At 30.6% G+C, this 14,123-nt stretch overlaps 1 long non-coding RNA gene across 1 annotated transcript; it reads left to right on the top strand.

Moving 5' to 3' along the window:
- The first annotated feature begins 2,230 nt into the window (after positions 1 to 2,230).
- On the top strand, positions 2,231 to 5,822 carry LOC139496245 (uncharacterized). The gene is made up of 3 exons (XR_011657574.1): positions 2,231 to 2,466; positions 3,529 to 3,567; positions 5,780 to 5,822. It is a non-coding gene; the product is annotated as an uncharacterized lncRNA (long non-coding RNA).
- Positions 5,823 to 14,123: the final 8,301 nt, after the last annotated feature.

Here is a 14,123-nt window from a genome sequence, read left to right as displayed (position 1 = left end):
ATTTGGATGGTTCCCGTTACATTGAAACTTCAACTCTAGCGTTTTATTTGTATGACGTCATGCTTTGAAATGACATAAATGCGCCAAAACATTAGTAGACTTTCGCGCAATTTTATTTTATTGGTTGATTTCTCCGAGCGCTCGTGCGTTAATTCATTTTATTATGCATCCAAATAAGAATAAGAGTTGTTTTGTCTTTTTTCAATTGCAATTTTCAGAATAACAGTTCAGGCATTTCCTAAATACTTTGAATTTACTTTTTGTTATTAAAAGTTAAACTATAATATTGTCAATATCAACAACTCTTACTACAGTAAAGTTTGCTGACGTATTTTATTTCAGTCTAAAGTTTTATAACTCAATCGTTATTGTTTAGGTATTTTGTCGTAAGAACCCTATCTTACTGACGTGAACGCCACATATGCAATCACTGAGCGTAACAGTAGTGTGATAAGCACCTTCAAATCGATTTGACGTAGATATACAAGTATAAATTAAAAACAACGTTCACACCTATGATAAAGTTGGATAAAAACCTCAACTTTTATACGTGTGCGTGTAAAAGGATCGAAACAGTATTTCGAAGGCCATATAATTTACCTCAACTTAGGATAGACTCTTGAATTTTAAAGAGTTGAAGTATTGTGCACGGATTATATAAACTCTCGTAATAGTTTATGTAAGTTACAAAATCAAATGATAATACAATACGTCAGACACGCGTTTCGTCTCCATAAGGTCAGATCAAAATAGTTAAAAAGCCAAAGTTAAAGAGCATTGAGGACCCAAAATTCCAAAAAAAATGTGTCAAAAAGACTAAAGAAAATTCCTTAATTTTTTCGAAAAATAAAATAATATAATTTATAAAATTGACCATATAATTTATATTCATAGCGCTATCTTAAATACTCTTTCAAATAATATGATTTTCATAATTTGTGTCCTGTTTCGTAGGGGACATTTATCCCCGACGAAACTGCTTCTAAACACACATCTTATTGCAATTTTAAATGTCTCCTATAGACATTCCAGTTTGTTTACTTGATATACTAGAAAGATCTAATTTTCTTCTGAATTAGGGAACCATTTTTTATCGATAAAGATTAGACAGTACTTCACATATGAAGGTACAACTCATGTTCCGTAGTGGACATTTTGATGCGTTTCGTAGTTGACAAAACCGTTTCGTAGTGGACAAACAGTTTCGTAGTTGACATTAACCCTATTCTATGTTAATAAAAACATACTAAAAATTACATGAAAGAAACTAACCCTTGTTATTTGTTTTGTACGAATATAATTGAAAACAGAGTAAAAAAAGACTGATTGGTAGTGGTAGTGTCCACTATGAAACTTTTTTATCCCATACTTGTTACGTAGGTAACCGTTTCGTAGGGGACATATTCACATATTTTATTTTTTCCCCACAATCCCTATATAACAAAAGTAACAAGACTGATTGTATTCATCAAAGCATGTTTTTAGCTGTACAGTGATATTTTTTTCATAATTTTAAAACTAGATACTGAAGGAGATTCGACCCGTTTCGTGGTGGACATTTACAAAAAAAAACCGGTATCACTCTGGTCCATTTGATGTGCTCAATTTTTCTTATCAACAATTTAACTGCTGTTACAAAAGCACCACTTCGTTTGTAAGACCCTAATGTTAATATATCTTTTCAAACAAAATCACATCGATTTTATTTAACTGTTAATTAGCAAATTTTAATGAATTCGTTTCGTAGTAGACATTTTGTCAGGGAGACACCTTCTGAAATAAAAAAATGTTTAAAGCTGTTTATTAAAATATGTTGGCTCTAAACATACTTTTCAATTACTAAAGAAATTATATTAAGTACACATACCATTTATTTCTACCTTTTTTACGATATTTTAGAGTATGAATGTTGAACATGTTGTCTAGGGACTTGCCATTTTGTTGTTTTGGACCATTCAGGAATCAATATCTTATCAATCCCTCTAAAAATATACTGTTCATTTGCTTAAAAATGTTTTATATAATTCAATATACTGACTGCACAAAAAATTGCTTGTGAAGATCAAACACATTGTTTTTAAAGTGACTTGGACAAGAGATCACGATTTTATTGAAAAACGCCCAAATACGCGTCGAACGTACGAATTTTACGAAGTGTCATTTATATTTACTATGTTTAAAGAAATTTGTTTGAAAATATCCTTTTTTTATTTATATTTTTAGGCTGTTCTTCAGAAGTTGCTGATACAACAGTTGCAATCACTTGCCCTTCTAACACTGCAGTTAATATCGACGAAAAACTTAATCATGCTAATGGTGATAGAAGTTATATTAATTTGCCAGGTTCCACTCTTACACAACACAATTCCATGGATGCTTGTAAAGATTTCTGGATATACACCATTCAAACAAGAACAGTTAATCATAAGCTAATCGGAAGCATGAATTTGGAATTGTTGTGTAAAGGTTTGTATAAAATAGATTTGATTAATTCCCTTGAAACCCAATTTTAATGTTAAACTTGCCACTAAATCAACTGCTTTCTATGAAAATAGCAACATGAATTACTCATCGTCTAAAATATGACAATTTGTTATTTGGTGACTTTGTAGTCTAAAGAGTTTTACGATATGAAAAATATTTTTTAATATATCAATTAGCCAGCATTAGTCGGATTGCAACCACTTAATGATCAAGGTTGTATTGTCTGCTAAACATGTGGTGTGAAATTTGAATCTTTTTTGCGCACATAAATTCGTTTGTGAGTAGAGTTGTGCTGGTATTAATTAGCTTATAATTACCTGACCTCAATGGTTAAAATAGCTATTATGTTATCACTCGACGTCTGCTAAACTCCGTTTGATTCGTCTTTTATTTGTATTAAAATAACATCTTCTTTGCAAATACAAAGCTAATTGGAACCAAAATTCACTACAACGATCAATTTGGGTATACATGTTTGTCCACTGATGCAACATGAAAATCATGTTACGATTATTTTAATTCGAATTCAACTTTATTTTTGCAATTTCGTGGACAGAATGAAGTCCATTTTACTTTTGTTTCCATGCATCAAAAAATTTAAGGGACATTTTCTGCCGGGTACTCTACCAAGTGTATATCGAATATTCTGTTCCGTGTTCTATATTGGTAATTTGTGATAGATTTATCGGATTTTTCGTCCTTTCAACAAAGTTTTTGGTTATTAAAAATATGTTTATGTTGTATGCAATGATAAACACAAAGGATCATATTCGAGAATGTCTGTAATCTGTCAGGTATTTCGCTTGGAAATTTGAGCTTTTCTTTTTTCTCTATTAATGAACAGATTACCGTCTATAAAGTATTTAGCATCTCTCTAATTTATGAAGAAAGTTCTAGTTATACTAAAATTTAAATGTTTAACGATGTCTTGTTGTTGAATCTTTTGTGATACAAGTCGCTGACCTTTATGCAGTAATTAATTTACATTATCAATTAGTGAAATTGCACATTTGTTTTATGTTTTAAAGATCATTGTTCTTTCAGTTGTCAAGCCAGTCGATGACAGAACGACGGAAACTCATGGTAGTTTAGTTTTATAAGTAGATACTTGTTGAATATACACTTATTTTTTTCTTCTTCTATGGTTTGGATGTTTACTCAATGTTTTACTGATTCGTGAACGTTGTATTAGTACTTAATATGTTTTAATTTTTCGTCTTTTCCATACGTAAGCACCATTATGTACTGGGCTGAAATCTCTTCATTTTTTGTTTATCGATTTGTTACATGAATCGTTTACATATTATCACAGGCAGAGATTACCTTAGCCGTATTTGGCACAACGTTTTTTGAATTTTGGGTCCTCACTGCTTTTCAAATTTTTACTGGTTTGGCTGTCTAACTATTTTGATCTGAGCGTCATTGAATATTCTTATGTAGACAAAACGCGCGTCTGGCATGTCAAGTTATAAGCGTGGTATCTTTGATAGCCATTTCAAGTTGACCGTTGGTTTTCCGTCTTGTTTCTATGGAAATTACAGACTGAAAACTCTGTGTAAAAGATCGTATTTTGACCTATAATGGTATTTTTTTTTAAATTGTGACTTAAATGGAGGGTTGTTTAATTGACACTCATACCACATCTTCCTATGTATATAATCATGTATCAAATAACTCAAATGTTAGCACTGTAGATCTATTTACTTTCTTGGGCTACCATTGTTTGTAGTTTTTTATTTTCATCAATATTTGTTTTTTTTTTAATCCAAGAAAATTAGTATCCCACAAACAATGATGAACCCACAATGCCAGATAATATTTAACGTATAGTTGACCATTTTAAGTAAATGGATGTTACTTTATGTTTCAAATATAAACTAACAAACATACTAAACTCAGAGAAATTTATTTTCTTTTAATGAGGATCTTATAATGAGATCTACATAAATTTTATGTATTATTGTGGTTGACTTGATGTCTTAATGACATAATTCTTTAAATTCTATTCTATGATCCATCACATCAACATGAAGACAAAAGATATGATCCAGTCTTTAATAATGTATACTTTTAGCAGCTAGTTTCAAGAATCAATAAGTCAAGGATTCACAAATACCATAAGCTTATTTAGAAGAAAACAGGAAAACCATTTAATTACCAGAAAAGCGTATTCAACGTATTTTCCATTATCATCGTTCATGTATGGATAAACAAATTAAAATAATAAAATTACAAACTCCGAGGTAAATTCTAAATGGAAAGTCCCGAGGCAAATGGCAAAAATGATAAGCTCAAACCCATGAATCGAGTGGGAAACAACTGTTATATTTCCAACTTGGTACATGCATTTTCTTATGTAGAAAATGGTGGATTGAAACCCGAGTTTATAGCTAGCTAAACCTCACATTTGTAGAACAATGGCATGCAATATCATTATAGTATCATCGTTGTAAAGAAAATAAGAGTACATCTGTCAACATTGTATAATAGTCCTTATCCCTATAAAAACAATCAAATATGTCAACAAAGATAAACAAAAAGACATGTAGACAAAGCACATTTATTTAGCAAAAACGAAAAACAAGAATATAAGAGTTTACCCAAGTAGCATAACACATGAATAACATTAGATGAGATATATAAGTACCGAACACAACACGTTATTAAGATGATAAACAACGTCAGTACGCAGAATATATACGTTAAGACCATCGTACAATATTTGTGAAGTTGATACGGAATATTTATCAGCAATGTCTTGGTATCTTCCAATGTTTTAATGTTAGAAAAACGACGAGAAATTCTTTGACATTCCCTTGGTTCATCAACCTTCTGCTCAGAATGCATGTAATACGAACCAAATAAAACTTCCAACCGTAACAATCTCTCAAATAAAAAAAAATAATAATATTCAGAAGATAAAAAAATACTGTAAGGTATTGTTTGATGAAATGTAAAAATGCATTAATATGAACGGAAACCATCATCGACCAATGTAAGGTTAAGTTTTGTTTCTGAAAGTACAACAGCCGTTAAAATATTAATCATTGTGCCTGTAGACTTGAGTTCTAAATAAAGGATAACATTTCAAGTTGCATTACATTAGTGTTAATAATCCCGCATTGATAGAACACGTTTTTTTCTAGTCTAGAAAATGTCGATGTAATACAATAAGTATGATTCTAGTAGGGTAAACATTAGTTCCACTACGTGATGAGAATGATATCCATCACATAGGAATCATGTGATTAAATTCTACAGTTGTGTTATGTTATGAATATCATTGTTATTTCAGTTGTCAAATCAGGTAGTGACAGAACAACGGAATCTCATGGTAGGTAAATAAGAATTTATATACAAAAAATAAGATGTGGTGTCCAACTTGTTAAATTAAGTTTGTTTTATGATTTTTTATGATTTGTGCTTGTCAAGTATGTTCATTGCAGTGAAAATACTATTCATTCTTTTGATCTGTATGAGCGTTTTATTTTGTCCTTTGATAAGGGAATTTCTGTTCTGAATATTTGGAGAGTTTTCGGTATTTTTGTTAGTTTACTTTTTATACTTTCGATATATTTGTTTCAGGTAGAAATAGCGTATCAGGCCATGATACAAATATGGATTCCTATGGTAGGTAAATATATGAGATGATACATTTGTACCTATTTGTAAATAATGACTTTACAATTTGTACAAATCATGAAGCTTACTTTACGGGTGAAACAAGTTTTGATTTTATTCCTTTATTTTTTGTTTTTGTACCTCTGCCATATATTTCCTTCGAGTAGAATTATTTTATTTGGGACATCACGTATGACATTTTAAGGTTTAGACAACAAGTTTGATAATAAATTACCTAGAAAGAAAGGTTCCACGCCCTCAAGTAATCTTTACCTTAGTTCTAAACAAAGCGAGAATAAGCATAACTTTAATTAGTTTCTAAATTTTTCAATATAACAGAACTTTCAACAACATAGGTTTAGCTAGCTTTGAATCAGGTTTAAGTCACAGTTTTCGTCGGGAAATATCTGTAAATATGATTTTCACTTGTTTCAGGGATCGAAGTCTGTCTTAGACATCTTGGTCACGACTTACTAATTTTTCGGTTTTACTGTTTGTTTTAATTTGTCTCCTTTGGAATGTGAAAGACGAAGACATTGATTTATTGATTAGTTGATGACCTTGTCCATTTGACTGTTACCTAACAACTCCATTTAGTACAAAATCAGTTATACCTCGCTGTCAACTTTGAGAGATGCAACTGGAGACGTCTATTCGAAGTAAACTAATCATCACTAATTTACAAGTGGGGTTATTGACAAAACTCACGATAAAAACTTAGTTTTCCTTAGTCAAAGTTGAACTTTTTTTTTTTTACAAAACAGTGATATGCACAATAAAGCATTATTCACGACAACTTCAAAACATAATTTCGGTTGTCATATTCCTGATTTGGTACAGTAACTGTTGTGCAAGCAGATTTAAATTACGAAACACAAATTATTATGTGTTAAGAGCTGCAAGAATAATGCGCACACATTACTGTTTCATTGAAATAGGTATATTAAAAAAAAATGGTACTGACACAAAATTGTTTCCGAAATGCTACAATTGGATTTCTCAAAATGTTTATTTCATGAAATGACTATTATTGATTAAACGTATTGATAACCTCATCATTTGCTATTATCTCATATATTTGTTTGCATGACGTTATCTTTATAGGTAAACCAGACTTTGTTTTTATTGCCGTTGGAATAGTAGGAGTATTACTCGTCATTTGTGTTATTGTTGGACTTTTTCTGCTAAGGTATGATTTTGACGGTCTTCAATGTGAGGTTGAAATTTTGGCAAGTAAATAGTTAATAATTGATTAATGTGATAACTTCTCTAATCACGACAATTTAAACAAAGCTGCATCAAATATTTGTATACTGAATGTACTGAATGTACAAAAGCAAATATGAGATAAATATACTGGAGGAAGCGGAATATATAAGTGTGTATGTTCAGTGAGGGCCAAGAGAAAGAAATGCAGTTTATAACAACGATTTACAAAACATTGATATCATTTCTTATTTAATTAATTTTTTTCAAACACATATTTTGATAAAAAAAAGTCTTATTCAAATAAAAGATGCTTAATATTTTAATTTTTGACACAGATACATTACGATAACAGCAAAACATAACCTGTGAAAAATTCACACTAAACCTAATGGCAACTTCGTTTTCTTTTTGTATCTTGTTCAGTTATCTCAGGAATTGATATCATTTTGGCTGTCAACAGAATAGTTGTTTTCAAACATTTGAACTTTTTGAAAGTTAAGAAAGAGACAACAAAGAGGAATTTAGCTTAACTTCTTCTAAGACGTACAAGCAATACGCTTCATGTAGCTAAATGAAAAGTACAAATATGTATACGTTTCTATGTTTAACTGCAAACTTTCATACACACAAAACAAATATTGATTTTACACTTGTAGGAAACGCAACTGCAGTGAGTTCCGTAATACACAAATGACGAGCAATGACCAGGTAATGCCTACTGTAAATCCAACATATACCCCTGCTGGTAGGCCTAACAAACACGAAAATCATCACCAAGCTCACTTAGTGAACACTCCTGGCGGCTCCAATCTTTCAACAACACCTGCCGTTTATTTTGACAACAGGACAGATGATAAGGCCATTAAATTATGCCCCATACAACAACTAGGAATCCAGACCAACCAACACGAGTCGAATACATATTCACATCTTCGGACCACAACAGATGACTCTGACGACACGTATGATCATACAGTACGTAATGCTGTCCGTAACACCTGCGATGGAGATTACGACGTAGCACACATCAGAATAACAGAGGATGACAATGATGTGTCAGGGAACTATCATCATTCACTTACCAACAAGGAAGACCCTGCTTACACTTAAATTTCAAACCGTTCATTTGGTATCGCATACTGAATAACACATATTGGTGAAGCACATACATGTACCTCTGCTGGCTTTTTTATTATATGAATTGTGTACTAAGTATATATGTAAATTGTACTTAAAAAAACAACTGAAAAAAATGTCACGCGTATTAAACCATCATGGCATTCTCATTGTATATAATTGTTATGCTTTCAACATTATGAATTCTACAAAGGAATAGCTTCAGTTATTTCGATATAGTGTAAGCGCTTAATGTGTGTAGGGATTATAAGAACATCAGTCTGCAGATCAACCCTAGAAAAATGTACACATTGCTCTTCTGCAATGTTGATACATTAGGAACAGGCGCCTTATGGTCTACATGATATGACCAGATGTGGTTAAATGACTTTTATCATTGTATACAGGTAGAATTCATCCCATTGTATCAATCTAGTTAATAAGATGTATTTTGATATGTTGTCCCATGTAATAGCCTTGATCTTTAGGATAACTTTTCTGTATGGATAAAAGAAATGTTCAAATGTTATTTGCACCCAAAAAGGACTTTACATTGTCATATCGGGGTCTTTTATAGCTGACTATGCATTATGGGTTTTGCTCATTGTTGAAGGCCGTAAGGTGACCTATAGTTGTTAATGTCTGTGTCATTTTGGTCACTTGTGAACAGTGGTCTCATTGGCAACCGTACCACATCTTCTGTTTTATATTGACATTTGTTTTTGTTGTATTTCAACTTTTATATTGTTTTGTCAGTACCTATCATTAGCATTTAAAGTCGAGTGAGCAAGGACATCCCTCGTACAAAAACATGTTAATATCTTGAATAAAAAAAAACTTTTTGCGATGATGGTCTTAATATCTGAAGTTCCATAAGGGATCATTCCCGTCAATTTCAGCAAATAGTGTTATATTTATACTGTTGCTGAGATGTTGTATACTTATAATGAATTTGGCTACAATAAACAGCTTCCAGTTTTGACTCTCGTCTCAAGCATAATCATTTTCTGTCAGACTATTTTAAGTTGAAATGTGCACTTTTGGTATTGTGCGTTTTGATATAAGATTTACGGTCTAAAAAGGTAAATTTAGGTGAAGTATGCTTGAAAATCCGGTTTAATCATAGTTTCATCATTGTTCGTAGTTGTATCTCACTTGTCTTTTAGCATAATGGGTTTTTCGTTGTTGTTCATTATAAATTGTCTTTATATGTATGTATTTTGTCTAGGAAGAGTTGGTTAAGGCGGTTGATGTGGTCTTTTGAACTGATAAATATTCTGTTAATTCCTAAAAGTTTTTCTTAAAGTATAGTTTAATGATTACAAATGCATATTACAACCATAGTCCTTAAAAATATATTTTGTTTGCTATACCATGGAATAGTTTGGCCTAATCGTTATCTTGCCAATTTACTCTGTTTTAATTCAAGCAATAAAAAGCAGATACCATTTACCAGTGTTGTCCATAAGGGGTTTTATGTTTTCGAATAGATTTTCTGGTTCTAACTCTTTATATAGAAAATAGATATGTTTAAATTTATTAAATATATCTTAGCATAGTAATGAACAATCAAACATTAATAATGTTTATATGTTTTTAATAATTAGCCTTATTTCAAGAGGTGTTGAAGCGGTTACAACTAACCTTAGTTTGACCGGTTTAGCAGGGTAGGCATTTTTGTGTCGAATGCATAAATAATGTCGCTGTTTAAAAAAAAAGGAAAAATAAAAAATCTATAATTTCCTATTAAACTAAAAAAAAGAAACCAACATAACATGCACAATAAAGCATGATTTATGGAATAAATTATTCCATTCCAATCAAAAAGTATTGGATCACATGTTATTTGATCATTTAACTATTTTAAAAAAATGTTTACAAAATTTATTAATGCACAGCTGGCATTTATATTGGCTGCAATTTTTTTAGTAAGTAAGATTTTAGTTGTTTGTTGTGTATATATTATTCATTGCAAATATTTCAAATAAATAATTTTATCTTATTAGATTTATTTTTTATTTACGATAGCGGTGTGTCAACGACATCAACATATAAGTCGATATTGTGTTTACAATATAAACAAATATTTATAAGGGTCTTTGTGACATTATTGACAGTTAAAAAAGTGAAACGGTAATGCCGTTGTATAAAATATGGGGATGTGAACTGACTTTTTATGAGTTCAATAGTGTTATGCATTTACATAACATGTATTGCATCCCGTCGAGACTTATATGTTGGCCTTTGAAAATGTCATGCTTCTGGCAGGCTGCTTATGACGATTGGTACACACAATCTGTGAGAAATGTACTGATTGATACTTTCAACTATAAGAGAATGCTTACTAATTTGTGGATTTCGAAACTTTAATTAGCCTACAGTAATTGCAAGAATTTAAGATTAGAACTTTGTGTCTTTTGTCTTTTTGTTTAATGATTTAATGCTTGACAGCAGTAACAATATTTTAAAACCAATGCTGCTGCACATAACCATACCTGTTTGATTTGTTTTTATTTTCGACTGCAATTTCCTCGGAGTTCTGCGTTTTTGTTAATTTGCATTATACAGTAGCTTTTTTTTCATTTATAAGTTTATTGCATTTATAATGTAAAATCACAAAAACACAGAAAATGAAAAATGGAAAATCCGTTATCAAATGGCAAAATCAAAAGCTTAAACACATCTAACGAATAGAGAACAGTTATATTCAATTTACAGTTATATAAATGAAGTTGTAAAAGTAAATTAAACCTGATTTTGTAGCTCAATAAACCTCTCATAGTATAGCAGTCGAATAAAACTCCATTATATTGACAATATAAAAAAGAAACTAGAGCATTCTAAGACATTCTGAAAAGAATGGGAAAAAAAGAAAGAAATATTAAAAAAGCAAGGCATGCAAACGATTTAGTTTTTTAATTCCTTTTCCTAAATTTCAACCATTGTCGAGTAGCTAACACTACTGTTACGTACAAAAATTTTGTAAAACGTAGAAAGCACTCTTAAATTCATGTATGAGGATTTATGAAAATTTGTATGAAATTAACAGTTTGATAAATATAAACCTATTGTAACAAACACAAAACAACATTCAAACTATTTCACACAGAAGTAAACATCTTGATTAAGTTGAAATTAAAATTTAGAACAATAAAATGTTGGTCACAGGAAACAGGAATACTTCAAATAGACAGTTAGATGCATACCAACCATTTCAAGTAGACAAAACATTTATGCGGCGTTTACTTACAGGCACTTTATGATAACGCCGAGGTAACTTTGTTATAATGGAAAAAGAAATTTCCCTTGACCCAAAAAACCCAACATTTATCAATTAATTTTCTAATGTGCTATCTTTTTGAATAAGCAAGAAATATATGACATGTTCAAGTATATATATATTATTTTACATCAGATGAAAGCAAATGTAAGCTAAATATTCAGGATCATTGTATTTTCCATGTTTCATTTGTAATATAAAAGTGCCTACATGATGAATGTTGTCAATTACGCTGGACCAAAAGTACCAAAAAATAATATCGTTTTCAGTATAGTTACTTTAAATATGTTTATTCAACGTTATATGGATTGAATTTGTTACTAGATTATTGGATTCGGGAATGACACAAGATTATTTGTGAAACCTGGGCTGTACACTACTCACAAAACTAAAATATTTGATCAAGTTGGATATTAATATTAAGCCTGATTTGATATCATTTGGATTATTGATATAAAATTGTGTTAAAATTCATATAACTAGCTGATTTATTATCTTAACTTTTACACATGTTATAAAAATAGAAATCAAACTTTTAGACATGACACAATATTGAACCAGACCTAAGAAAGGAACATCGTAACTGAATACATGAATGTTGGATGTATAAGTACCAATACACGTCTATTTGCAATTCGAATTAGCACTCCTTTAAACAGTCATATTATCATTATATTATATTATCATTATCCTCAAAACTCTGTTTGAGCAGTTCCCCGACGATGAAAATTTTTCAAGTTGAAGCAATTAGAATTGTATACATAATAGGTGGTAATAAATGAGATTTTAACTAAATAATTCACAACACAGCAGTTAAACTGTGTTAAATTCCATCTCCTCATCATGCTACCAGTGGAAACGATAGAGACACACAAAATTAATATAAACATGTTTATCCATTTTCAATTTTATTCAAGAAAAAAGCTTATTCAGATTTTTTTTTACGAAAACGTTTCAACGAGTGTAGTGTATGATTAAAAAATATAACCTTTACATGAATTTGTAACACGATTCAACGTATAATATTAAATATATGGTACCTGATATATTGTGAAGTCAATTGTTATATATGTTCATTACATTTTTAAAAATAAAAAAAGAAATAAAAACAAGTCCGTTTATATCACTCTATCTTTTAAATCTCAAACTTCCTTGTATTTTATTCGGTTATAATTTAGTGAAATCAACTATAAATATGTATTTCCGACCACTTACGATTCATCAAGTATATGATAAAGATCGAAACTAATTGTTAGAATAACAACATTCTATTTCGCCAGACTTAAACGAACATTAATTATTTATACAATAAAACTCAACACATGTATAAAAAATTAGATCTCCTTGTGAGGGTAGCATACTTTTTATTAACAAATGTATAATATAAATAAAACAGTTCGTTTTAAAGTTCATTTAAAGTGGCCTTCATGCAGGCACGTCAGTAGTACGGAGTATGCTACTTAGCGTAAGGTGGAACTTCGAATAATAACATTATAACTTATTTTTAATTGATATCAATCAGCAAGCACGAGAAACATGAGCCACAACCATACTCTAAAGGTGTCGTTAAAGATTAAAACAGATTTGTTTGCAGTCAAATGTCTCAGGATTGTGATTGTTAAGCGATGGTGGGAATACTTATAACAATGATCGGAATTCATAATCCGACGCAATATGTTTCGTATTGTTAGGACAATTCACTGCGGTTAAATTCATTTATCAAGGACCAAATTGATATGTTCGTGTAAGTCGAAAAACTACATGAACTGATAACGTCATGGTAAAAAAACCGATAAACAACTAAAAAACAGACAACAGTATACAGTATACAACATACAACATAGAAAAAAAGTGACTGAGCATCATGAACCCCAGTACAATTTGAGGGCGAAATCAGGTTCTTCAGAAGGATATTTAGATCACACACTCTTGTTGATGATAAAAGTACAAACCCTACGTTTAGTTTTTGGAATTGTGGACACGACAGTTATAATATATTCATTGCCATTTGTGAAAAAATTACATATTATAAAACTTCAATACATGATTTCAACTTCATCACTTCGTATTCGTTGTTTATATGTTCAGTACTTTCTTTACCGCCCAAACGATATTTTTAAAAGATACTGGAGATCCTTTGTGGCATCAACAAGTCAATAGAGTATTTATGTCATTGTTTTTACAATTCATTTTTGCTGTCTCCTGGATATTTATCATATTACACGTACATGTATGTATTGATGGTAATCAATAGTACACATATACATGTACTACAATTGTACATCACCGGTATGGTAAAACATTTATGTTTTAAGCACATGTTCATTTGTATTATATTGAACTGTCAACCTGATCATTGATAAATAAAAATAATTTCCGGCTAGTATGAGTGGTCCTCGTTGAAAAACTAAAA

This window comes from Mytilus edulis, chromosome 11, assembly GCF_963676685.1.
Source record: "Mytilus edulis chromosome 11, xbMytEdul2.2, whole genome shotgun sequence".
NCBI lineage: Eukaryota > Metazoa > Mollusca > Bivalvia > Mytilida > Mytilidae > Mytilus > Mytilus edulis.
This window is presented reverse-complemented; position numbering and strand designations above follow the sequence as displayed.